The sequence below is a fragment of the Thalia democratica genome, unplaced genomic scaffold, assembly GCF_965202585.1.
Source record: "Thalia democratica unplaced genomic scaffold, ktThaDemo2.hap1.1 HAP1_SCAFFOLD_269, whole genome shotgun sequence".
Lineage (NCBI taxonomy): Eukaryota > Metazoa > Chordata > Thaliacea > Salpida > Salpidae > Thalia > Thalia democratica.
The window spans coordinates 21,590-46,676 of record NW_028139379.1 but is presented as its reverse complement, the minus strand read 5'-3'; the positions used below and the strand labels follow the sequence as shown (position 1 = coordinate 46,676).

General features: G+C 24.1%; 3 non-coding genes across 3 annotated transcripts; all 3 read right to left on the bottom strand.

Moving 5' to 3' along the window:
- Positions 1–3,090: 3,090 nt before the first annotated feature.
- Positions 3,091–3,163, bottom strand: Trnam-cau (transfer RNA methionine (anticodon CAU)). Its single transcript has one exon. It is a non-coding gene; the product is annotated as a tRNA-Met (tRNA).
- Positions 3,164–12,844: 9,681 nt separating this feature from the next.
- Positions 12,845–12,917, bottom strand: Trnam-cau (transfer RNA methionine (anticodon CAU)). Its single transcript has one exon. It is a non-coding gene; the product is annotated as a tRNA-Met (tRNA).
- Positions 12,918–20,529: 7,612 nt separating this feature from the next.
- On the bottom strand, positions 20,530–20,648 carry LOC145846072 (5S ribosomal RNA). The gene has a single exon (XR_014370655.1). It is a non-coding gene; the product is annotated as a 5S ribosomal RNA (ribosomal RNA).
- Positions 20,649–25,087: the final 4,439 nt, after the last annotated feature.

The window sequence follows — 25,087 nt, the reverse complement described above, 5'->3', positions numbered from 1 at the left end:
TGATTAAATACTTGTTTGCTTTCAGCTTGGCAAGTTCTCTAGTGATGCTTTTTGTTGTTAGGGGCATTTCTCCGGTAAACCGACCAGTGTTATGAACACTATGACATGCTGAATATGTTTAAAAAGCGTAAAAGTTAAGTTTTTAGAATAACTTTCGTGAAGGTTTAGTGTAAGTTATACAAAAGTTTTAATATTTTATATTATAAATTAGTGATTCTTTCAAATTGCTAAAAATCAAAAATGTTGTTAAAACGCTTTAAATGGTTAGAGCTTAATAAATATAATTGGTATATATTTTAGAATCTTTTCAGGTAAACATAAATATGAAACAATGTACTCAGATAGAAAAACTTATAAAACTATCATAAATCAAAGCATTCAAACTTTGCTTGAAAATTACAAACTTTAAATTTAGATGACTAGTTTTTATGTAAACAGTATTTTTGTATAGTGGTTAATCATTTATATTTCGAAATGTATTGTAATTAATAAACAAGAACACAAAATTATTTTCACCCTCAATAGCACACATTGTAGTTAAAACAAGTAGACACTGCAACTTCATACTCTTGTGATGAAAAAATGTTTTGATATTTTTATTTATAGCTTTTTTATATATTTTGCAATGCAATATAAGCCTTCAGGCAGTTAAATGTTTATCATTGATCGCTGAAAATATCAAAGTCATAAAATGCTAAATTTTTTATTTAATCGTGTCTTTGTGGTAAAAAATAAGATCTATGTAAGCCTTAGAACTATTTTTTGACTTGTTTTTGTTTACAAATGGAGCACTCCATTCATGATAAGTATTTTAAATTAAAATCAGTAAAGAGTACGCATTTTCAAATCTGAATATATTTTTATGCGATTTTATATAACGAAAAAAATTTTTCGGGCTCTATTTTTAAATTCATATAGTATATAGGAAGTGTATAAAATGCTTTATTCGTTATGTTGCTGACTTATAACTAAAAAACAATCATGTTTAGAAGTTATTAACAAATACATCTAAAAAAATCGCTTTACGATACTTAACTCTACTTGTAATACTAGTTAACGCTGTCTTTTTTCTACATATAAAATCAAAACATCTTAAGCAGCTGTATATATATATATATATATATATATATATATATATATATATAAAGCTTTTAGTTTGATAAAATGTACACTTATATTTTTATTATTGTGTATTGTATGTGTAATAAATTGTTTCTAAAGTTTTATGAAAGTAACTTAACTAGTTTTAGTAGTAGTCTATTCAAAAGCTTTTTTATTAACTATTTTAAAGTTTTTTAATGTTATAACATTAAAAAGAAATATTTCTTGCTTAATTAATTTAAATTAGTTTTATGTTTTTAAAAAAATAAGCGTAAAAAAAATACATTTTTTAACAAAATACATTCTAAGAACGATTAAAAAATTTCAGATAACTTTATGTAGAAAATTATCTCTATCATGATTTAAAATTGTATTTAAATATGAATGTTACAAAAGTTAACTAAGTAGGAATACATAATAAACCAGATACACTTTTTATCTTAGTTATTCGAATAATGTACAACTTGACATAATTTCATATGTCTTATAAACTTACAAAAAAACAGTAGCATATTTTAATCTTGGTAAAATGAAATATCGCAAGTTTATATACAAAAGCAAAAAGTTGAAGAATAAAATCAAATTTGCTACGAAAGTTAAAGATCAAACTTGAAATGTTTTTTTATGAATTATTTTCGTTTAACTATTACTATAATTGTTTTTTATCATGAAAAATTTTCCAATTTATAATCTGTAAGGAGTACTCATTACATTTTTTTGATTATGTTATCATAACTAGTTTGAGGTTTAATATTTTCAAGCAATTTACAAGTACCGCCATAAATTAAAACATTTTATTATAAGTTTTATTTGGTTTCCTAACTCAAATTGATCAGTTTTGGTTATATAATTATTTTTTTCTTGGTAAGTGGAAAAATCTAAAACAATTGTAATTGTCTCTAAAAATTCAATTTTGATAAACTGTTGTAAAAGAGTTGGAATCTTTTATTCTCGATTTTCATATAACAGTTAGTAAAATCTCTTTTAAAATATTTTTCTAGGTAAGAGTAGGCTTATGAAAAACTATTCAAACTTTTAAATATTTTATTTTTTGTTTTCTTTAAACTTAAAATTTAATTAGAAAGGCATGGAGCTTAAGTTATAAAGTTGGTTTATTTTTTTTCTGAATCTTAAGATCTAATAACTTTCTGAATAAAAAAAAAAAAACTTTAGGAAGTGTACTTTTAAAAACTTTAAATAATTTTAACTTTTTTTTTAAATATTTTGCCTTACAGATTAAAGACTTTTCAAAAACAAAGGCAGCTTCATGATCTTATATTTTTATTAACAATTTAAACACACTTATAATACTTAACGATTTAAAACATAGTATATTAATATTTTTAGCAATATAAATATAAGCTTTTCAAATATTGAAATAACCATTAAAAGTTACTTTTATTATATTTTATTTAAATGCATAAAAATAAAACAATACAAAAATATTGTTTATTTTGATTGGAATTTTCTTGTAAGTACAATGTTTTTTTTTACATTTTATTGTTCACTTTACAATGATAGTTATTAAAACAAAATTTTATAAAAATTAAGTTAAAACTAAAAGTTTTTATGAGCTAACACGATGAAATAATTTTCATTTTCATCTTTTTATAAAACCAAAACTCTAATATTTTGGAAAATTAAATAAAGCTTTGTTTAAACTTCGTGAAAGTATTAAATCTCAATGCATACTTATCGGGTATCTTGAAAAATCTGCAAATAATTTACATAAAATTGCAAGTTAATTCGATTAGTAAGTAAAAATATAAGCTTTTTTAAATGTTTTATTATTAAAATTTTTCGTTAATTTTTTTTTGTATGTTTTGGTAAAGTGGGTTAAAAATAAGGGTATGAGTATAAAGAAAATTTAAAAACGCTCAAGAAATGTTTTGCTGACATAGCAAATATGCAAATTAATTTGCAGGTATATGCAAATTTTTTAATCTACCCAATTTATTATGCAATTTTCATATTATGGACATAAAAAAATGCCCCCTGTGAGGATCGAACTCACGACCTTCAGATTATGAGACTGACGCGCTGCCTACTGCGCCAAGGAGGCTCACGAAAAGAAGCAGTTGTAACAATTTATAAAGCTGTTTACGATGAGTATGCGGTAAAGTTATTGTCGTACATCAAGTAAAAAAATGTTAAACCGCAAAATTTGTGTACAATATAATTTGGAGTACTTCATAAGTGGATTTTGTATTAAAAGACCAAAATATTACACGATAAATGTTTTCTGAAATTCTTAATTTTCATAAATTCAGGTAATACTTTTTTTAAACTTTAAAACTTTGTAAATTTGAAATTTGTTTTAGTTTTTCTTGCTAGTTTAATACTGAAGTTACAGTTTAATTAGAAACGTAAAATACAGAAGTATGCAATTTAAACAACTAAAGTTTAATTAAAATCCATTAAAAAAAAAATTTAAATTACTACGTTTTTACAAATTTACTTAACTATTTTTTTATTTACTTGAACTAATGTCGGTTTATGCTTTTATTGTTTTTAAAAAGCTATAAAAGTTTTAGAAACGTTTTTTTTTTGCAGATTTTGAACAACAAAGTTATTAAACACAAACTCATACATCTGAAGCTTAGAAACATATATATAAAACACTGTATACTTTAAAACATTATCCACACTAAAATAATGTTTTTAAAATGTTTTTTTATCTTCTTGCTGTTAATAATTTTAAAAACAAATTTTAAATAACTAATGCTTAAACGTCTACCCATATGGTCCTCAACATTTTAGATAAAGACTTTTAAGTTTTTTTTGGTGTGCAAAAAGCAACTACAATTCATAATGTGTTAATGTTAAAAGTATTTCCAACTGAAAATGTAAGTACAAGTTTTCTATTTAAAATATGTTTTTTTATTCAAAACTTTCCGAACTTTTGAATGTATCATGGACCTGTTATTTTGAAATAATGAAACTGTTGCTTTTTGTTTTCTTTATATTTTTACAAGTCCGAAAAAGTAATGCTTTTATGATTTTAATGGTAGTAAAAGAATAATAAAATAAAAGCATCTGTTAATAGTTAGATATTAGTAATCAGAAATATCTTTTAGCACAGCTTGATCGACCAGTTTAGAAAACAATGTTAAAAATTTGTAATAGTAAGTATATAAATTTATTACTCAATATATATTATTTTTATATAAATTGTTACGATAATTTTTTTTATCTTTACACATTATATTTTCATTAAATATGTAGTTTATTTTTTGGTTATTTAAGTGATTTTATTTGTAGTTTTGGTTTTATTGGTTGAAACAACGCACACTTTAAGTTATCTAATTACTTTTTTATTTAAAAAGTGACTTTTACTCTATACTAAATTACATAAATTTTTTTTTGATATGACGTTACACTTATTCTAAGCTTTCTTAAAAAAATTAGAAAACAGTTACAAAATAGTTAGTAAAACAAATAAAATAAAAAAGTATTAGAATAAATTAATAAATATATTAAAAGCTAACAGGGAATAAAAACTATACTGGTACATATTGGAAAATTTTGAGCCTTAGCAGTTGTCCGTAACTTCTTTGTTCTTTTTTTTAACTTTTTCCTCCAAATCTTTGCCGGTTTTTTTTCTGACTGTTGTTTCAATTATAACAAAAAAATAATCTCAACGTGTACGTTTACGAATATTTTGAAAACATTTGGAAAAGAAAAAAAGAAGTACATATAATAAACAGTTATAAACATATAAAAATAAATACTATTTTAAAAACTCATTTGATGACGTCTATACCGTACTTGCGAGGACTTTCGCATTTTATTTTATTTTTTTACTAGTTAACCCATTGTGAGGGTTTTGAAATTCCGTAAACAAGTGCTATATATAATTAGTATAAATAAAAACAACAATGATAGCTAATTAAAAAAAATATTAATGTTTGATTAAAAAAACTTAAGTGTGAGTCGCATTATGAGTCAAAATACAAATAAATTTTAAATAGGTTTAAGTTAATATTTGTTTTTAAAAGTCATACTAAGTTCAAAGCATAAACTAAATAAATTTGTTGGTAAATTAAACAATAACGTTATAAAATTCAACGTTCTACAATCATGACAAACTTTCCAAGTAGTAATCAGTTAGATGCCTGCAATACTTTCGGTTTTTTTAGTAAGAACTAACACCGCTATGTCTAAACAAATATTGGTAATTCTAATTGTTGGTTTTATAATCAGTCGTGCTTACTTAAAAAATACCACTTACAATAAAACACGTAAGTTAAATAAATGTTTAGTTTTGTTTTGAATAAAGTTTTAGATATCTTAAGCATTTTTGGGCTCTAAGAAAATTTTATTTTGTGAAATTCCAACATACTTATAAATTTTTAATGTGTATGTGTGTAGTTAATGATATATAAATCAAATATTAGTATATGATAATAAAAATTTTAAAGTTTATGAAAATGATAAAATGTTGACATACTTTAGTTTACGACAAACTTTTTTTGAGTGTTATAAATTTATACTTTAAATCAAATAACTGCAGACAATGCTTAATTATTTATGCACTTATATTAAGTAGTATTTTTGGTTAAAATAAAAAAAGCTTATTCATAATTAAATGTACATCATTTTTAAAACTGTATAAAAACTTTAGTTTGTGTTAAGTAAAAAATATTTTAAAAATTAGACAAAATAAATGTTGTTTTTAATTTTCTTATTTTGCTACCGCAGTTGTTTCAAAAACACAGCTTTATAATCAAGTATCGACCATTCAAAACAAAAGAATTCTTATGTTGTTTTGTATAAGTAAAATACAGAGTTGCCAAAAGGTTAATAAAAATATCTAATACTAAAAAATAATTGTTGAGTTACGCTTAAAAAAATCTAATAGCCTACAGTTAAGTACAATTTTTTGCTGATAAATTTTTACATGTACCACAAACTTTTTTTTGTTTGTTTTCTACTAATTTAACGTTAAGTCGTATAGTTATTAAAACATGATACAAGTTAGTTTTCTTTATGAATGAATGTATACTAAATGTTTGTATTTGTCTTAGTCTAGCTTGAAGTAATAAAATGTAAATGTAAATATTAAACTATAATCACAACCGTAATTTGAATTATTTTTCTTGAACGTTAAGCTTATACAGAACATTAAGTATTTAATCACTTTAATTTTTTAATTGGTTTTTTACATTTCATTTTTTTGGATATAAACACGGACGTATTTAGACCAAAATAAACAGTTTGAAAGTTATTAAAATATTAAATTTTATTCTTTAATAAGTTAATTTCGACTAACAGATATTTTTATTCTATAGTAGATTTGTGTTAAATCCGGTAAGCGTCTTAAGTTTGAAACATATTTTAAACTTCAAGTACCATTATGCTTATTGGTTTGTAGTTTAAGTAAAAATAAAATGTTAAATTTGTAAATACTTTATATAATGGATCATATCAAGTAGTAGGCAAAATTTAATTAAACAGTAGAAATAAAAGCGATTTTTTTTAATAAATTTTCAATATTTAAACTTTTTTAATTACTTAACACATTTCAATATATTTTCTTAACTAAAAAAAATATTTGTTTTTTTGTTAACTTCTGAGTCCTTACAGAAATAACAACTATATAAGCATTGAGCACCAATAAAAAATTATAAAATAACCATAGGAAGTTCTTTTATTAGGTGTTTTTGATCTTTGTTTTTTTTCTCAATATAATATACTTTTTGATTAAAACGAAAAAAGTCTGACCTCATAATCTTTGAAAACAAAAACAAAATTAAAGATTTTCGAGTAAAATTTGTTAGGCTTCCCGCCAGAAAAATAGATAATTAATGATTAAAAAGCTTTTATGTAAAATCTGATGTCAATTAGAATGTCAATTAGAGGTTAAAATTTTTTCTGTCTAAAAGTTGATATCAACATTAGGTTAAACGAACCAAAACACTTTACTAATAGAAAGTTATTAATTTTTGATTTTTTTTAAAGTTAATTGTCTTCTAACTTTTGTCAATTTTTCTCAAACAGTTTTTATAATACATTCGTTATAGTCATTTCTGTCTGAGAAATAAACCTATCCATAATTAATGAATTAAAAAACTTTTATGTCAATTAAAACTACCGGTAGGAAATATAGTAACTCCGCTATAAATTGAATATTTTAAACCAAGTAGAATGACTTAACTTAAAGCAAATTGAGTTCTTTGAAATATGATATCAACAAAAATTAAGTTCTTAAATTACATATCAGTAAAAAACTAAGGACATATGAGTTAATCGTATTGGAGTTTCCAAAATTTTTAAAAGATATATTAAATTTAATGAAAAATGTTGCTCAATTTAAATTTACAAAAGTTTAATCTGCAATTTAAGTAGAATAAAAGCGAATTTTTTAAATACAAGTAGTTAGACAATGTATTAAAAGAAAAATCCTCGTCAGTCTATCTAACATCAAATTCTGATTAATTAGATTAATTAGATTATAAACGAAATGGAAAAATTCACGAAACCTATAAAGTATAAAAAACGATTAACCTTAATATAAAACTTACAAAAACAAGTTCAGTTGTAATAATAATAAAAGATAGTAAAAACTTTAATAATTACAAGTTTTATAAATAGCATTACTTTTTGTTACAAAACAATACTTATAACTTATAAATATTTTAGAATTTACTGTACTTTTTGTTATATTTTAGTTTTTCATAGTTTCAATATGATTTAAATATTTTAAGCAATATTTTAATTTTTGATCATAAGAGTTATAACTAAGTTACTAATGTTTGTATAGTTTATCAATCGTGTATATAACTCGTAATTTTAGCAGTATGCTTTTAAACTTGTAAAATTTGCCACAGTTTTGAGTTTAGATCAGTGCTTAAAAAACACCATACTTTAGATTTGAATTTAAATAAACATTAGTTTAAAATTGACTCATATGCAACAAAAAGGTAATATTATGTTTACAGATTGTTTTGAACATATGTTGCAGGTAGCTTTAAATACTTTATGTCGATCGTTTCTTAAAAATAAAAAACTTTATTTAATTAAGCTTCAAAGTATTTTCAATGTTGTTTATTTTTAAAGTATAAGTTTTAAATATAAGTATTGTTTATTTTTTATGATTAATTAGTATATATATATGTCAAGTACTTGTTTGAAACTCAGCGAATAACAAATAGTTAGTACATTTTTTAGTATAATTAATTAGTTACTTTTGACGTCTCATTTATGGCTTTTAAGTTAGATGTAACCATCATTTTAAAAACCTAAAGTTATAAAAACGTGTGGAACATAAATTTGTGAAGTTTTTGAGGTATTTAAATTTGATTTTAACCATCATTATTCAAGTCAAAACTTCTGAAAATATGATGTGTTTTTTCACAGTATTTATTTACACAAATTATAAAATAAATAGATAAATAAATAAATAATTTTAACCATCATTATTTAAGTCAAAACTTTTGAAAACGTGTCGAGTATATATTTTTGCTTTTATTCATGTACTGTCCCTAAAATACTTCAAAAACATCCATATCCATCAAGCAGACTACGGATTGCTGTTAAAAGAAAATTGCTGTTTTTTAATTAGTTTTTATTATAAAGTTAACACTAATTTTTATCAGGAAAAAAAAATTAAATCAAAGCTCGTGGTTATGATTCAATTTCCAGTTAAAACATAAATTTAGTTATTTTTGGGAATTTTAGTAAAACTAAACTGTTCATGTTTTTTAATTTAAAGCTGTAGAAAATAACAGGAAAATAACAATTTTTAACTTTTAATTATCACATAAGTTGATACCAGTGGCGTCGCGTGGTAATTTTTTTAGGTGGTGCAAAATTTAAAAAAAATCCCCTACTTTAAAACTATTTTTTATCTTAAATAAAGACTTTTTTCTATAACAATAACATTAAGTTGCTAATGTAACTTAGGAAATTTTGTTAAATAATAAAACATTTATTTTTTCAAAAAAAAATTATTTAAGAAAATAACTTAAAAACAAAAAGGTATATACTTTTTTATATAGCTTTTTTCAGAGTAAAAAACTAAAACTGCTTTAGTCAGCCTGAATATTTTTCTAATTTGGTATGTTTTAATTTATCTTGGGTCATCTTTAGTTTTTTTTTTAATTTCTAAGTTATCCTGATTATGAGGCAAGGCAACCATGTTTCAACAATTTTATCTAAAATTTTTTCTTTGTTGATGAAAAAATTAAACTAAAAGTCATATAAAATATACTTAATTCTCCTAAAATGCTAAACTACTCTAAGTAATCAAAATTTCTAAGTAAAGGCTATTTACTTTATTTAAATATGTGATTGTATCAATAATACTAATTTTTATTTAATATATATTTAAATTATTTTTCTGTAAGAGTAAACTAGAAGTTTATAATAAACTTCTAAACATTTTTTTTCAAAACTTAAACTTTACACTAAAATATAATTTAGTTAAGTATTTTATTAACTTTATGATAACAATAATCAGTTATAGTTAAGTTTGTGTATGCAGATTAATATAAAAATTAAATTTTAAAGACTTTGGTGATTTAGGTTTTTTATCTATTTTTTTCAAATATGTAATTTATGACAAGTTTCGTTTTTTTATTGTTTCATTTTAATAGAAGTGATCTCTTAAATTTAAAAAATTATCCGGGTACATAAACTTAAGTTTAATCCTTTGCACTTTGCAGTAGCTTAGCTTTGTTTTTACTTTATGTTTACAATAGCTTGTAGATGATACTTAAGCTAGTCCTGTTTTAGGGAATTTTAAACTTAACTTACTTACCGCAAGATATTGATTTTGCGGTAATTCTTGAAGAAATTTTGCTTTTTTGAGTTCATTTGCGGCAGTCAGCTAAGAGTTTGCGGCAGTGAAGTGGGCAAAATGGTCGTTTTCAAAATTGGAATTTTAAAAAAGATTTCGTTTAAAAAATAACGAAAACGTTATAGATACTTTTTTTTTCTTATAAAATTTTAAGGTGGTGCAGTTGCGGCAGTGCAACACCCCACGCGACGCCCCTGGTTGATACTGTTTTCTATTAGAACAGCAGGTCAATATTAAATACTGTCCGTACTAAAAAAAATATTTATTAGTAAAAAGAGTGGGTGTAACTTTTGCACGAGGGGTCACTTTTGCACGAGCTTCACTTTGGCACGAAGATACACTTTACACGGTGACTATTTTGCACGAGCGTAAGTTTAGCACGAATGGGCACTTTTTCACAAGTTGATTTTTTTTTATTAACTCTCTTTTTTTTTGGCTTTCACTAAAACCCCTAAACCTTACTCTCGGTTGATAATTTTTTTTATAGTTTATTTTTTGATTTTTTTTAATTTTTCTGTTTTTTTTTTGGTTAATAATTTTTAGTAGGAACTTTTTTTTCCTATAACTTTTACCTCTAACCCTTCGATCGGTTTTTTTTTTGTTTTTTTATTAATTTATTTTATGATATTTTATTTTTCTAGTTTTTTTTTGATGAATTTTTTACTATAACTGTTACCACTAACCATGGTCTGTATTTTTTTTTATTTATCATTCTGTTTTATTTTTTTTCTCGTGATTTTTAATTTTTTTTTTCTTTTGTGCAAAAATGACCATCCGTGCAAAAAAGTCGCAGTTCAAAATTTTCCACTCGTACAAAAGTGACCTTGCGTGCAAAAGTTTACCTTCGTGCTGAAGTAACGCTCGTGCAAAAGAGTCGCCGAGCAAAAGTGTCGTCTCGTTTAAAAGTGACGCTCGTGCAAAAGTGACCCGTTTCAAGTAAAAACTTTTATCCAAATAAAATTGAGATATTGAAAATAACAGGATTAAAATTAAATAAGTCTGTGTCACAAAAACAACTACAATTTGACTTTAACACTGCAGTTTTGTAAATTTTACGGTATTTTGGTCTGCGTTTACGGTAACTAAACTTAAAAAATGTAACTAATAAACATTTATTCACTTGTTAGTTTAAATGTAAACTGCTTGACTTTTTTATTTTATTGCTTTTGACTTATAACAAAAATCCTAATTTTTTTTTTTTCAAAATTTCCAAAATAAATGTTTAATTAACTTCTGCTTTTATTAATATTTTCAAAGTAAACTTTGATGAAAAAGCAATCATTTGGTTTCAAAAGTAAAAGAAGTACTAAAATCTAGAAGCTAAATATATAAAAACGGTTTAAATGGTTACAAAAGTTTTGTGAAAAATATAAACGTTTTAATTACTCAAACCTTGTTTAGTTATTAAACAAATCTACAAAAACGTTTTACATTTTTTACTTTTGTTTATTTTTGTGTTCAAAATTCCTCTAATATATCCATGAAATTTTTACTCAAAATACATTGATAATACTAGTAATCAGGTTCCACGAGATTAAGAGTAACATTTTGTTCATCAAGTGCGCATGTTGTGTCATGAAGACGTTAGAATTGGTATCACAAATGCATTAAAGTTTTCCAAGAATGGTCTATTTTGCACGAAGCGTCACTTTTGCACGGTGTCAGTTTAACATGGGTATAACTTAGTTTTAGCTAATTGGTACTAATTGATATACGGTTACTCCTCTCGGCTTGGTAAGCGGCGGTTGACGATTTTAGTGGTGACTTTAACAAGTCAATGACGCTTCGTCGGAAGTGACACCCTCGCAAAGTTTATACATGCAAAATTGTCTTCGTTTAAAAGTGATCCTTTGTGCACAAGTGTCTTTGTTTAAATGTAGTGATGTACCGGACCTGGATCCGGACTTTTTTTTTAAATTAGGATCTGGCCGGACCCGGATCCGGATATTTTTTTCAAATTAGAATCCTGCCGGAACCGGATCCGGATCTTTTTTTCATATCAAGATCCGGCCGGATCCGGATATAAGACAAAAATGGCAATATCCGGCCGGATCCGGAACCGGATATTTAATACTCTAAGTCAGTGCTTCTGAAATGGGGTTCCGCGAAACTCTAGGGATCCGCGAAGCCTTTAGAAATTAAAAAAATTTCATTAAAAAATTAAACATTTTATGTAAAATTAAAATTAGGGGTTCCGCGGAAAAGTTGAACTTTGGAAAAGGGTTCCGCCACTAGAAAAAGCTTCAGAAGCACTGCTCTAAGTTATTTGTAATTTAAATAGTATAAAAACTACTATGTACGATAATGCAATTTTAAATAACTAACTACTAACTAAGTATAATTGTGTGAAGTTTATCTTTTATGTGTTATATCTAACTATATCCTTTTGAATTTTGAAAATAAAATCGACCGGATCTGAACTTTTTTTTTAAACCATCCGGATCCGGATATCAGACAAAACTGGCAATATCCGGCCGAATCCGGACCCGGATAGTGAGTCCGGTACATCACTATTTAAATGTGACTGTGAATAAAACTGACACGTCCCAATACGATAAGTAAGACGGAACGTTTGTGAATAATTTTTGTAGGAGTAACACTTTTGAACGTCGCGTCAATACTAAAAGTAAACACTACCAAAATAAACACTAACAAAATAACAATACCAAAAACTCTCAGACCCCAAGAATATTATAAGTTAAATGTAGCTGATACGTTATACAGATTATAGCTACTAGTTGAAATATTTTCATCACACTTATAGTGATTTTAAAATAGTTTTGAAAGTTGCAACACTCTTATGTAATAGAGTACATATGTTAACTAATTATATATCAACATATATCAACAACTGACATTTATACAACAAAGTGCGTTACGTCACTAAACAGTTTCAAGCCTCTTTTTAGGTTAATTTTGTGATAAGATTAAAAAATTGAGGTGTGCCCCCTGTGAGGATCGAACTCGCGACCTTCAGATTATGAGACTGACGCGCTGCCTACTGCGCCAAGGAGGCTCACGTTCAGAGCTTAATTTTTGAGATTATAAAGCTATTTACAATCATTATGCGGTCATTTATTTTCCCGTAAAATAGCACTTAAATATTTTTTGTTATTGTGTTATAATTTAAGGTACTTGATAAGTGGATTTTGTTATTAACGATAAAAATTTATACAAAAAATGTTTTAATTTAAATTAAATTTTTGCCATACAGTGAAGCTATAACTGCTTTTAAAAATAATTTTAGTCAAAATGTTAATAAGATGTTTATTCAATTCTTATTTTATTAAAATAGTACATAAATTCAATTTAATTAGAATTGTAAAATACAGAAACTAACAACAATGAGAAATTTTTGAATTAAAGTCATTTTTAATTAATGATTTTCAGTTCTATAAAAATTACAAATTCAAAAATGACAGTTTTTTTACTTAAGGTAGGTTTAGATTTAAGTTTAATAGCTAAAAAATAATATAAACGATTTAATGCAGATTTTTTTTTTCAATATAAAGTTAACTGTTTTGCTGCTTAAATTAATTTAGTAGTTTAATTAAAAATTCTAATAACGCGATTTATAGATTAATTAAATGAAAATTATAAAGAAAATTTAAAATACTCTTTTATTTTACAATTTAAATAATTTTTTCTTTCTAATTGAGTTATTATTCAGGTAAGGTATTAGTATAGTGATTTAATAGCCCTTATATAATTAAACAATTGTTAAGAATTTTTTAAGAATTTTTTATTTGCTATAATTTATAAGCTTTCTTTTTTCTTCTACATTTGTATCGAAAAAATGGTTTTATTTTAAAAATAATAAATTTTTCTAACTTTTAACATATTTTATATACTATTTTTGGACAATAAAACCGTTATTTATTTCCAACTAAGTGTCTCATAGTTTATATTATTCTAGTCATAAACATTTAGGATAAATCTTGAAAAAACTAATTGTGCAATTGCAAGAAGTAAATACACTTTATTTAAAATTTATATAATTTTCAAATAAAAAACTTTTACAAATTAATTATTTTTGATCATTCAATCGTTTTCACTCTTCTTTCGATTTGATAAGTCGCAAGTATCTTTTCTGCAAGTTTGCTGAAGGCCTTTTCAGCCTCATAAAATATGACTTTTTGCACGTCTGAATTAATGTTGGTGGTTTATTAACTATAAAGGTATTATGTTAATAAAATGTGAAAATATGTCATTATTTTGATATTTTCAAGTCAAATTATTTTTAAATGTAAACCTGAGAAGAAATTTTATATTTTTTTATACATCAGAAATACTTCAAAGTATTATTAATGTTCCGAAAATTGAAACTAAATGCATAGCAAATTCTAAAGATATTTAAAAGTAAATATTGTCAAAAGTTTATTAAGCAAACTTTTATACTTTTATTTAATAAAAAATCTTTTATTCAAATTTCTTTTAGGTTTTTCTTGACAACATACTTAATTAATACTTTTTAAATTTACTTAAAAAACAATTTCTCACTACAGCTATATAAAAAAGTATAAACTTTTAGATTAAAAATGTTGGTCTTAACTTAATATGTTACAGATGAAATTTCTTAAAAATAAATCAAACGTACTTGTGCATATTGGCAAATTTTTAACCATTTTCCTTTGCAATGATGCTTTTCAAAAAATGTTTTAAACACGTAAGACTTACCAGTACTTTGCAGTTCAAACTGTTTTTAATTTGTTTAACTTTGTATCATAAATACTTTCATATTACGCATGATGGTTTACCCTTTTAATGACGCAATTGATAACAACTTTGTTTACTTTCAACTTAGCAAGTTCTCTTGGAATGCTTTTTATTGTTGGAGGTGTTTCTCTTTTAAACCAGCCTATTTTATGGCCACTGTGACATGCTAAACATAAAGCATAAAGTTTAAGTTTTAAAATGAAACATTTTAGCATAACTCATCTTAAAGTTATAAAGGTACATACATTAAATTAATGATTCTTCCGAAATAGCTAAAATAAAAGTATTATTAAACCGACTTAAAAGCGTTAATGCTACAAAGTAAAATAAGCAAAAATTTTAGAAAAACTTTTAAGCTAAACATAAATATAAAATAATGTACTAAGTAAGTAATACTTATAAAGCTATCATAAATCTTTAGCTTTTAGTTAAAAATTACAGACTTTAAATAGCTTGTTTTTATGTAAATAATAATTTTGTATGATGTATTTTTATCTTAATTTTTTAATGTATTGAAATAAATAAACTAGTAAACCAAAATTATTCTCACCTTTAATAATACATATAGAAGTTAAAACAAGTAAACTTTTGAAATCTTTTTAGGTAAACATAAATATGAAACAATGTACTCAGTTAGAGAAACTTATAAAACTGTCATAAATCAAAGCATTCAAACTTTGCTTGAAAATTACAAACTTTAATTTTTAAATGACTTGATTTTATGTAAATAGTACTTTTGTATAGTTGTTAATTATTTATATTTTTTTAATATATTGTAATTAATAAACAAGAATACATATTTATTCTCACCTTCAATAGCACACATAGAAGTTAAAACAAGTAGACACTGCAACTTCATACTCTTGTGATGCAAAAATGTTTTTGATATTTTTATCTGTCGCTTTTTTATATATTTTGCAATGCAATATAAGCCTTCAGGCAGTTAAACGTTATCACACATTAGACGGTATGAAACTTATATTCATAAATACTAAAAAGCTAAAGTTCTATTTTGATCGTGTCTATGTGGTAGAAGTTAAGGCCTATGTAAGCTTTAAAAAAGTTTTGTGTCATTTTTGTTTATAAATGAAACTCTTGCTATTCATTCGTAGTAAGTTTTGAATTAAAACTAGTAAGGATTACTCGATTTAAATTCAAACGTATTTTGTCCGATTTAATATTACACCACAACATTTCGACATTTCAAATAATTGTTAAAAGAAATTATATACATAACGTTTTGTTTGTGATTATTGGTGGTTTTATAAAAACTAATGTTTAGGTATGTGCAAATTAACAAATGCATCTAAAAAACACATCTGTGTATAACATTTTGTTCTAGTTTTAACAAAAGTAAATGTTATGGTTTTTTTATGTAAATATGTAAAACGTTTCTTTAAATAAAACTTGTGCTTTTTTATTGTTAATAAAATTTCTGTTAAATCACTTTTAAAAGTTTATAAAACTAACTTAGTTTTAGTGGTAATCTCTTCAAAAATTTATTAATGTTTATACCGTCAAATAGAAACATGTATTGTTTAATTAATTAAAATTAGTTTTATTTTTATAAAATCAATATGTTTTTGGTAATAGAAACTTAAGAAAGATTGAAAAGTTTCAGATTATTTACTGTAGAAAATTATTTCTATCATCATTAATGTTGCATGTACACATGAGTGTTACAAAAACTAATTTAGCAGTATAAAAACTATCTGATATATTTATTATCTTTAGTGTTTAACATTGTGTTATGTTCTTCTTTCTACTTTTTAATTAAAAAATTACTAGCACATTTTAACCTTGTTAAAATAATATATTACAAACTTTTAAACAAAAACATGTAGTTGTAAGTAAACTAAAATTTTAAATATGAAACCAAGTTTGTATTTGCTACGAAAGTCGAAGCTTAACCTTAAAAAAGTTTCTACAAGTTACTTTTGTTTAACAACCAGTATAAGTGTTTTTCAGTCATGAAATATTTCCAATTTATAATCTGTAGGGAATACTCATCATTATGTAATTTTCAAATTTGTTCTCAATATTTATTTGAGGTATTATATTTTAAAACAATCTACAAGTACCATCACAAGCTAACACGTAATTTTGATATAATTGGTTTCCTAAGCAACTATGCTTGGGTGTAAAAAATCACATTATTTCAACAAACAGTTCAGTTTCGCTGATAAAAAGTTAATACTAACTTTTCTAGACATGTTGATTAAATCTGAAACAGTTGTCTCTAAAAGTTAAATTTTGATAAACAAATGTAAAAATGTTTGAACCTTTTGTTCTTAAATTTCATAATTTTTAAAAGATTTTTACAAATGTGAAATTATTCAAAAGTTTTGGTTTTTTGTTTTCGTTTTACTTTCAAAATTCAATAGAAGCATATGGATATTAGTTATCTATTTTTGTTTAATATTTGACTAAAACTTAAGGTCTAATAATCTTCGAAATAGACACATATAAAAAACTGAGTACTTTTAGATAAATAAGATTATGTATATGTATTTTTTTAACTGTTATAAACAAAAGACGTTTCAAAAACATAGACATTTTCGTTATCTGATATTTTATATTTACAATTTAACACATTTATTATACTTTACGATTTGAAACATATTTAAAAGTAAAAAATTATATAGTAAGCATTGTAAAATAAGAAGTATTCAGATATTAAACAAAACATAATAAAACATTTTTTTTATTACCTTTAAAATAATGCATAAGAATAAAACATGATAAAATTTTTTTTTATAATTTTTGGAATTTTCTTGTTTATTTTACAATGATTATAATTATACTTAAAATTAACAATAGCATTAACATAAAACTGAGTTTTATATCAGTAATTTAAGTTTACTTTGAGCTAAAAACGATCTAATAAGTTTTTAATTTGCTGTAAATTATTATAGCGAATTAAATGGTATAATCACACGTTCACAATTCTACCCCGATCAAATCTCACTTATTATTATTTTTTCATTCTACTGTCACTGTTACCCCTAACCTTTACCGTTATTTGGCATTTCTTATTTTATTTATTTATTTTCATTTTACTTGATCCGATGGGAAATGTGTGCAAGTTTGAACTAAGCGTGTCCCAAACCAAATAAAGCTTACTTAAGAGTTTGAACTGAGCTTAGTTTACAATTTGCATATATAAAAGCTATATTCCCAACTTTAACATTAAAACTAGTGCCCCTTGTGAGGATCGAACTCACGACCTTCAGATTATGAGACTGACGCGCTGCCTACTGTTGAACGATTTATAAAGCTGTTTACAATAAGTGAGCGGTTAAACTATTTTGTATTTAAGTACTAAAAAAGTTTATACTTAAAAGATCACACCACGAAAATTTTTTCCTATGATTTGGATTAATTAATAAGTGGATTTTATAATTAACGACCAATATTTTCTTAAATTCTTTATTTTTTTGTAAACTCAGGCTATTACACTCTTTTGAAAGCTAACAAAATAAGTTTTATGAAGTCAAAGTATGTTATAACTACATATTTAATGCTAGTTGTATACAAAAGTAACAGTTTAAAAGAACTGTAACAAAACATAACTAAAATTTCTTAAAATATTTGTAAAGATTAAAATATTAGAAAAATACATTTTAAAATACACTATATACTTGATTACTGTCATATTCTTTAATTAGTGACGGTTTATATTTCAATTGTTTCGTTTTTCTTTAAAAAGGCTTGTTTAGAAGTTTAAATTTTTTATATTCTTAGTTACAAAACAATTATAAGCATTAAATAAAATGGAAACTAAAAAAAAAAAATGTAAAATGCTGCAAACTTCAAACAAACTATTCACAAAATACTAACAACTTTGCAGATCACTTATTATTTAACTAAAACAGATTTATAAAAATCCATATTGTGTTGAAAAACTTTTGAAAATTATTTTTATAAAATCTGTAAATTTTTATAATTTGTCAGCATTTCATACATTTTTTTTAACTAAACTGTTTTTGTATCGGAACTTAATATATTATTTAAATAGTCATTTCAGCACAATTTTTTTAATTATTTTAATGCAAACAAAATAACTTCTTGTCTTTATTTTTTAATACCTCTGCCAAAAAACATTAATTACAATCAAATGCTAAATCTTTTATATTCTTTAAACCATAAAAATCTGGGATAAAAATTCTAACAGCTTAAAATTACAGTTACAACAACTAAAAATAACAACAAGTGAATTTTATCAAGTATAAGTCTAAAACAGTGTTTTTAATGGAAAAAATTAGATACAAGATTTTTATAAAAATTAGTTTTCTTAAATTTTAAAGCCTTTTACACTTTTAAATATTTCAGAGATTTTTTTTAAATAAAGAAATTGTTACTTTTAGTTTTATGTCTCTTTTTACAATTATAAAAAATAATGTTACTGTGCTATGAATAATGGAAACGGGTCAAAATTGCACGAAGCAAAAATGCACCAAGGGTCAATTTTGAACGAGTTACAATTTTTCTCGGAGGGTAATTTTTGCACGAAAGTAAAAGAACAGAAAAAGTAAATATTTAAAAAACCATAAAAAATAATTAATAATTTAAACAAAAAATAATTGTTAAATTAAAATTAAATAATAATTAATAAAAATTATTATAATAAAAGAAAATACATAAAAGATCATAAATTAATTAAAAGAAAAAAAAAAAGCTACCGACCGAAGTTAAGGGTTAGGGGTAACAGTGATCTTGCTCGACCCCTAGGACGCGGCCTATGGGATCGGCCGGCGATGCGCCTAATGAAAGGATCTCGCCTCGTTTGCCTTCACTGTGCTTTCGGGTTTCGTACTGCCCAACACCTCGCGCGCGTGTTAGACTCCTTGGTCCGTGTTTCAAGACGGGTCGGAGACGTGGCCAGCTTAAGCCGCAGACCCCTGGCGTCTGAGCGCTAACGCGAAGAAGGCCTTGTACAAACTCTAGAGACTGCGAGCAGTTTCCAAAGCCATATTCCAGCGATCAACACGCAGCCTGTTCACAATCACATTAATAAATACACTAAGCAAATAGCTAGAATAAATATAAATAGTTCAAAATATACAAAATATTTCTTCCATTTTTAAGTTACTTGTTAAACATATTTATTTAAACATGTTTGTTTAAAATATAAAACTAACAGTTCTAAAAGTAAAGAAATTAAAAATCCAATACACATAACACTAACTTTTCATAAATTAGATATGCAAATATAAACAAATAACAACTAAATTGTAAAGCTTTGTAAACTGTGTGTAGACTGTAAACTTTGTACTTATAAACTTATAAAAATAATTACATATTCTATATCAAGAATAGCTTTAAATATAGTATGCAATTGTTTTGTAAATTGTGTTGGTTCTATTCAAGTACTCTAATTGTTTGCTTTGTTTTAGTTTAAGCCTAGTTATATCACATTTAATACACATAATAAAGTAAACCAAATAAACTCTATTAATTTAAACTAATTACAAATACATTTAATTAACATAGAACTTTAAAAAGCCTTTGCTAGTATCTGTTGGTAACAGTAAATAACTTATATTGACTCACAATACAAAAGTGCAAACTTTATTTTTCATTTGATTTTTCAAGTAGAAACGCTTTTATTTGTTTGTGGACAAAAAGACTTTTAAGTTTTAGTATAAAAGACTAACTGTATTAAATTTAACTCAGAAAATTAAACTCTACAAGATGGTGCCATTATTTTTTCGATATCTCAAACTGGTCAAACCACTTTTTTAGCGCTTTAATTGGTTTAAACACCATTATCTAATTGGCTTAGGTTTTTATTTGCTAATAACTAGAATTTTCTTTTCTTTTAAGCGTTAAAGAAATGTCAATAAATGAAAAATAAGTTTAAACAAGTCAGAAAGAAAAATAATACAAAAAAGATGAATTCAAAAAGCAAAAGCCTACGGCACGTGGTATTCCCAAGCGGTCACCCATCTAAGTACTAACTACGCCCGACACTGCTTAGATTCCCAGATCGGACGAGATGGGGTGTGCTCAGTGTGGTATGGTCGTAGGCATTTGAAAATGTTTACAAGCCTTTATAAACCCTTCGGTTTGTTTAAAAAACCTATTTGCACTTGATTTACAATCGAATTGATATTTTAAAATTATTCCTTATAAAATTTTTACCTGAATTAACCTTTTTTTTGTGTGTTTTTTTATTAACAATTACTCCCAAAATGTACTAAAACTGTATTGTAACTGTACAAAAGTGTTTGTTTAAATAATTGTTATCTATAAATTACCTAAGACCAGGCTAGTAGAAGTAAAGTTTATAAAATTATTAAATAAAATAAATAAAGTTGGTAAAATAAAATAATACAATATGTTAAGTTTTTTTATGTTAAGTTCATTGATCTATGCATATATGTTATTGCATTACAATTACAAATATTGCATACATGTTTTTATATTATTATACTTTTTTTAATGTTTTAAATATAAATATTTATTATAAATAAACTTTATTTGTATTATTTTTTATTTAAGCGTACTTTTTAAACCTTTAAAGTTTTTTTATTCTTTTAAGCACATTGCGATAAGTATAATAAACAAACAATTGAAGAAAATTAATAATAATAATAATAATAATAATAATAATAATAATAATAATAATAATAATAATAATAATAATAATAATAATAATAATAATAATAAATAAAAAAATAACATAAGCTTATTTTATATGTTTCATTTTATTTTTATTTAAACTTACTTTTTAAACCTTTATAGTTGTTTCATTCTTTTAAGCACATTGCGATAAGTATAATAAACAAACAATTGAAGAAAATTAATAATAATAATAATAATAATAATAATAATAATAATAATAATAATAATAATAATAATAATAATAATAATAATAATAATAAATAAATAAATAACATAAGCTTATTTTATATGTTTCATTTTATTTTTATTTAAACTTACTTTTATTTTTAAGCACATTGCGATAAGTATAATAAACAAACAATCAAACATAGAAATAAAAACAATCAAATAGAAATAAAATTAAACTTATACTTCAACTATATGTGTTATTTTATTTTCATTTAAACTTACTTTTAAACCTCTGTATTTGTTATATATATTTAAACACAATACGATTAAACTATAAAACAATCAACAAAATAAATAATAAATACTAACTAATAAAAACACGAAGCAAATAGCTAGAATAAATATCAATAGTTCAATATATAGAATATATTTCTTCCATTTTTAAGTTACTTGTTAATTATACTTATTTAAACATGTTTCTTTAAAATAGCCAATACACATAACACTAACTTTTCATAAATTAGATATGCAAATATGAACAAAATAATATCTAAATCAGGGTTTCCCAAACTCATTTACTAAATCGCCCCCTTCTAAGAAATTTGAAAAATAATCGCCCCCACGATTTTAAAAACTAGTTTTTCTCTTGAGTACAAAGTTTTGAGCCAGAAAGTTTGTGTTCAAAATGTAATTTTGTCTGGTATTTCTTATGCCCGCACTTTTAGGCTGTGTTCAAAGTAATTTACAGGGCTTGAGGAAATAAGTTACTGTTTTTTTCTTATAAGCCCAGTAAAATGTATTAAAATACTTAAATATTTAAAAGCCTTGTGTAATCAGTATTCAATCCTGATTATGAATTGTTTTGAAACTAATGAAATTTTTAGGGTAGTGGTGGACAACTTTTGTAGTCAGCAATTCATATTTACATTAAAATCTTTTCTTGTTTCAACTCGTTAAAAAAGTGTAATTGCGGGCTGCAAAAATTTAAAATAATAACATAAAGAAAATTAAAAACTCGAGCATAATTGTAATAAAATGATTTACTTTTATTGTGATCTAGGTTATACTAAAGTAACTGAAAGCCAAATTGAAAGTGTATTTAAATTTCAAAATCATAAGCATCAAAAAACTAAAGTTTGTTTATTTTGCACAAGTAGTTTTCAAGTTACTTAGCGGGTCGAAATTTGATTGGATCTGGAACGCACGTTACCCATCTGAAATCTTTACTGAAACCTGACATTATAACTACTTCTCAATTAACGAATTTCAGACATTTAGAAGTGAATACTAAGTAACTTATTTAAGCCGCACAAAATACTTAAATTACTTTATAAATAGGCATATTCTAAAACTAAATACCAGAGATTAAAAAACTATAAAAGAATGAACAGATTATTTTACACATATTAAAAAAAACATTAAAATATCATTGCTGATATAGTTTTAGGAAGTTTGACCGACTGGTTTGTTATCTCATGAAAAGTAGTTTTATCAGTAGCTTTTGTTGATGCAGTAAAACTATTAATTTCAATGCTAAGATATATTATAAACAAGTTAGTTGTAAAATTAAAAATTTAATTTCAAACTTTTTAAACTAAATGTTTTGTAGTAAAATACAATTAAATAGAATTTGACTTGTAATAAATAACCTTTAGGAAACTAAACCTTAATTTAAACGTTTTTTCCTTAATTGAAATTCAAAAAAAAATCAAATATTTTATAGTTAATTCTGTCAATAGAAAGTAATCAATTAGAAAATTCTTTTAATTATGTTAAAACTTTGTTTTGTAACTGTAGCAGTCTTTTTGATGGCTTATATAATACTGTTTAATTTAATTTTTTCTCTAGTTATTAGCCTTCAATAATTTTCCAGAAGAAATAGTTAAAAACTAAAAGCTAGTGTTAAACTATAAAAGTAAACAACATATTATAATTGCTAATATTAAAAAAAAAAAAGATAAAACAAAAAACAGTTGTATCAATAGTTTAGAATTATTTAATATATAGATTTTTTAACAATAATAAATAAAGTTAGAAAATATATTTGAGTTTAAAAATCTTTTGAATGAAAAATTTGAAGTTATTTTAAATAGAGACATCAAATCTATACTCATTTAAAACCAAAATAATAATTTTTGAAAGAAAAACTTAAATGGTTATCAAGGCTTCTTTTTATTTATACAGATTAAACAAGTAACAACAAAAATATGTCAAATAAATTTCTTTCAAACAAATACTTTAACCACTATGCTATAAAAACTTTTAGTGTACTGTAAATCGACAAATATAAACTACAAAGTTAACCAGGTCAAAACAAAGATATTAACATATTTAAAACATAAACAATTTTATAAATACAGTAGACTTCCTCTTCAGTTCGCACTTTGAACAAAATCAAAAAGTTTAAACTCAAAAATTATTACAATTTAATTTTACAAAATGATAAATTTAAGTATGTTATATGCAATAACGTTATGAATAAACATGAAATCAACTAAAACATAAAACAAACATTTATAAAAAAAAGCTCTATATAAGCTATTAAATATTATGTATTTTTTGTTTTATTAATACTTAGTTAGTAATAGAATTTATTTAAGTTAAATTTAAGAAAATATAAATTTGTACTTTTTTTAAGTAAAAAGTGCGAACTCAAGAGGAAGTCTACCGTAATTAATATTTATAGTATTATACAAACCTGTTATAGAATAAATAACTTAAAAATATTTTTAGTATAAAAAGACTACTTGAATACAATACAAACAAGGTTAAATAAGAAGTATTTTAAATGATCAAATAAATAAATAAAAAATCATAAAATAATGTCTGCTACTGAATTCTATAATAATGCGAAGATTGAGGTTCATGAATACTTGCAAGTTTTTCTAATCTGATTCTAAATCAGTCAGAAAAGCCTCAAGTCACCTCCTTTACAAATATCTAGATTAGATATTTTGCGCAGGATATTAATAACTAAATTGAAAGCTTTCTTAACAACAAAGCTAGTATGAAAAACTATACACAACAATCTAAATTCCTCTCAAATGATTGGATACTTTTGCCTTAGTTTTTTTTGAGTCCAAAAGCTTTCATATCGTTTTTTGGAAAAATTACTTTAAGTTCAAGCTCAGTTTGTAAGTCTGAGAAGGTTTCCTGTGAGTCGTTTACTTCAAAAGGATCTACCACGAAGGGATCCATATTTTTATCTATATAATAGCTTTTTTTGTCAAAACGAAATTTTACTACTTAATATGTTGAAATTATTAAAAATTCCAGATATTTTAGATTTTTTTTTGCCTAAAATATCAAACTCTAGGTTTTTCTAGGTAAATTGGCAACACTGTATAGTTTTATTTCTTAGTTTAACTTAATGACTTTTCAAAAAACAATTGGAAATATCATAAGGTGGTAGTTGATATAGAAAACATAGATTTTTACAAACCATTTATGATCCTAAATAACATATATGTAAGGTTAAAAGATAGTGAGAGGAATTCCTATTGTCTATGATCTATGTATTTGTTAAATAAGGAAATATATAATTGAAATATTTAATTAACTTGAAAGTAGGAGTCATAAATACTTGATTTTTTTTCTCTATATAATACACAAACACATAAAACTTTTTTTTTTAAGTTTTACTTCAGGGTCAAATCATTAATAGCAAGCTAAAAT